This window comes from Triticum dicoccoides, chromosome 6A (genome assembly GCF_002162155.2).
Source record: "Triticum dicoccoides isolate Atlit2015 ecotype Zavitan chromosome 6A, WEW_v2.0, whole genome shotgun sequence".
Taxonomy (NCBI): domain Eukaryota; kingdom Viridiplantae; phylum Streptophyta; class Magnoliopsida; order Poales; family Poaceae; genus Triticum; species Triticum dicoccoides.
Genome location: NC_041390.1, coordinates 214,960,841 through 214,964,983, shown reverse-complemented (window position 1 = coordinate 214,964,983; position 4,143 = coordinate 214,960,841).

The following is a 4,143-nucleotide window of genomic DNA, read 5'->3' as shown; positions in this document are numbered from 1 at the left end:
AACACGGTGATTTCAAGCTCACAATGAAGAAATATGTGAGTACTCCTTCAATGTCTGCACCTTTTTTTCACAAAGTGTGCTTTTTGTTGCCATCATCTGCAGTTGTGTTTTACGTGGCAGCTGTTTTCATGTGGCAACAGCTGCCGTGCACACTGACTTATTTGATTTTTGCATGCCGCGCAAACTATGTGGCAACTCGACAGTAAAATACATGGCATACTTTTGTTCACACGTGGACGGCAACTTTATTTCAACTACCCCCACCCATAACCAGAGTTTTTCTACGTGATTCTAATTCCTTTGTCCCTCTGCTGTTCTTTACGCGAACGCTGATTCTCATTTTCCTCACTTTTTTAAATGCAGGTCATGTTCCCCATGTTCCAGGAGCTTTCACCACATGACCCACACGACAAGTGTGCTCACCACTACGTGATCTGTCTTGACCTGAAGAACCAACGTGTTGAGGTGCTTGATTCAATCCGTTCGGAAGATGATGCAGACCTCACCACGCATGCTGAATTCTTTATTAAGAACCTCAAAGAGACATGGCACCGTCACTATGAACACTCAAAGGTCCAGATCAGTCATTTCCCGACTGAGTATGTGGCGACTACAAAGCAAGGGAACACGTAATTCCTTCCTCCCTTTTCGTCTGCCATTTTACATCAATCCAATTCCTATTTTGTTTTGTTAGATCTGAAATTGAAGTCTGTCTTTTGTTACGTCTGAGCTCTTTGCGTGGTCATGTTACTCTTTTCCTCGTGCAGGACGGAATGTGGCTTTCACGCGCTGGAGTACCTTGCGAAGTGGGAAGGCAGAATTGTCCCCGCTATCACAGCTGCAACGGTCGTTGAGCTCCGGAAAATCCACACATGGAACTGGTTGACGAATGAAGATTTCAACAAGCGGGCGGGAGCACGCGAGTTTGTGCAGGAAGCTGTCAAGAAAGTCACCAAGAAGTACAAGTGATCACGTGGCGTTATAGACCGGACGCACACCTTACATTCTGTTGCCTAGGAATGTAAGGTATTATCTCGTTGTTTATTGTTGAAAACTATGTTTGTGTGCTATGTTATGGCTACAACCCCGCGTAGGCTACTATGTAGTGGTGGTGTGCGAGTGACATTTGAATAGTTTCATGTAATATATGTGTGGACGTGAACCTACTTTTAGGCGTAATTATTACAATAGTTTCGTCGTTTCTAGCACCTGTTTGATGCTTTGAACGCGTCTACGATGTTTTAAAAACGATGGCAAATGTAGTTCATCAGACATGGGTAGTGGAAGTCATTGTCGTTTTACATTTTTGGCTGTTTTGCTTCTTCATTTTCATCGATAACTGCACGGGGGTAGGTTGATCATGCAGCCACAACGTTTTTGCTGGGGTTTATGCACGTTACGCTGTTTTCCAACTTGTTTCCCATACACTTGCACACAACACACTACGTGCCCGTAAGCCGCGTCGTTTTTGTCATGTGAATACATGCCATGCAGAGTCATCAGGAATACCATGGCATATGTCCAGTACATCTAACATGGCAGATACAGTACAAACAACATGGCAGCTCCAGCATAATTAACATGGCAACTACAGCACAACTAAGATGGCAGATCCAGTACAATTAACATGGCAGATCCACTACAACTAGCATGGCATATTCAGTACAAAACAGCATGGCATATTTAGCATAAATTAGCATGGCATGTTTAGTATCAAAAATCATGGTAGACTAACTACACATAACATGGAAAATTAAATGCATACATCATGGCAGATTAAGTACCCATAACATGGCAACTGCATTTAACCATTCAATGAATTTTCCCTTGCACTTCTGATGCCCCTGAAGAGTTATTCCCCCAGTTGTTTTAAAAAAGAATTCTCAACATCTAGTGTACAAAACAAAATGTCCACAACGCCACAATTTTTGCTCATGGATTAGCCGCCCCTTTCTTCGTTTTCTTGTGTTTTGCTTGGATTTCCAATCCCGACTTGTACCTTATCTCTCTTGGACGACCCTTTGTGATGGAACGGGGTGGGTTCCTGACCTGGGTCTGTGTGCTTGCTGTTCCATATCCTATCTCCGAGTTTTCAGACGACGGCCTCGTGGATGAAGGCACGCTTGATGTGCGGGGGAACCGGTGTAAGGCTTCCTCGGCTTTCCTCTTCTTGATCTCATCAAGCTCTCTTTTTAGTGCTTTCCTGTGTTTTTCTGCGACTCTCGCTGTGTCATCACTCTTGCGCGCGTCATCAATTAGCTCAGCATAGTTCTTTGTCAGCACAACGTGCCTCACGGCTTCCATGGTTGACTCTGGTCTCTCGTCATGCACAGCCAGAACTGCGTGTGTTGTTTACGGCGCCAACGCATCGTCAGCGTCCCAAGTCCATCGCCGCCTTATAAAATGTCGGGGCATCCGTGTCACAGCGTTCACGTCCATTACTTTTAGTATGTGACAGCACACAATGTCGTCCCGTTCGAACTTGCAGCATTGGCAGTAGAACTCGCCTTCGCCTATCGAGGCTGTGACGAAGTAGTTCCTTCCTTTGTCCGGGTCTTCAGGTTCTGAATCTGACATGCCCAAAATAGAACACACCTTGAACGTACGTTCGTCCACCTGGAAAGCCGTGAACATGCTGGCACGCTTTATTTCTTCCTGGAATCTGCATTTTTTGTGTGTTTTTTGTTAAACTATTGTGGGCTTTTTTCTTGTAGCACCTTATGTTGTCATGGAAAATAGATATACATTTTGTTTGAACATGGCAAACGTAATTCATTGAACATGGCAAATATAGTATGTTGAACATGGCAAATGCAGTACGCTATACATGGCAAATGCAGTACAATAGACATGGCAACTGCATTTTCAACAAACATGGCAGATGCATCTTATTTAAACATGGCAACTGCATTTTGTTAAACATGGCAACTAGAGTTTATTAAACATGGCAATTGCATTTCAGCAAACATGGCAGTTGCATTTTAGTAAACATGGCAATTGCATTTCAATAGACATGGCAACAACATAATATTTTCCATTTGACACTAGCATTTGCACACCAACATGTCCAATGGAAGTACATTGCATTAAACATGGCAACTGCATTTTATTGAACATTGAAACTGCATCCGGGTAAGCAGGACAAACAGAATTTCTATTGAATATGACAACTGCATATGAGTAAGCATGGCAAACAGTACTTTATTAAACATGGCAACCGCAAAATCATGGCAACTGCATCGCACTCTATAAGTCACATACTGACTTGGCGCTTTTTCTGCAAATAAGACTGTAACGCAACTGACTTACTTGTTAAAGATCTTGTTGGTGTATATCTTGCTCATTTGCCTCTCCATCGGTAAGTACGTTAGCAATTTTGGCTGCTTTAGCGCGGTGTTCGCTTCTTGCTGCAGCTCAGATCCCAGAATTTTTTGTTGCAAAGCTGTGTACTGCTTGGCAAACTGTAGCAATGAGTTGCCAGGACTAACGTACCGCTTCAAAACAGCATTGAATCCCTCGCTGCGCTGCGTAGTCTGCAGAAAGGGGAAGAAGCACTGCATGAAGTAGGCCGGCACCCAGTACATTCGCTTCTCCCACAAGCTTACAAGAGTCTCGTTGTCTTGGACTTGATGTGTTTCAGTCATGGCCATCCAGCTCCTTTCAAACTCCTCCACCGTCAAGCTGTGGTCCACGCACAGTTCGAATGCCTTGTGCAGCTCTGGACGGTCAGCAAAGAACGGTCCTAGCGTCTCCTCAGCCTTCTTTATAATGTGCCACCTACAGTGCATGTGCACTGCCAACGGAAAGACCTCCTCTATGCCTGCACGCATGCTGAAATCCTGGTCCGTTATTATGTTCATTGGAGCAAGTCCATCCATGCACTCCAAGAAGGTCTTGAACAGCCAAACGTACCCATCCTTGTCTTCGTTCCGGATGAGCCCGCAGCCGAACTGCAACAACTGATTGTGGTTATTTATCCCTATGAACGGAGCGCACGGCATCTTGTACATGTTGGTGAGGTACGTCGCGTCGAATGAAATGCAATCTCGGAAATGTTTGTAGGCTCTCCTTGCAGGACCATCCACCCAATACATGTTCCTGACACGGTCCTCATCGTCCAACCTTATCATGTAGAAGAAATCT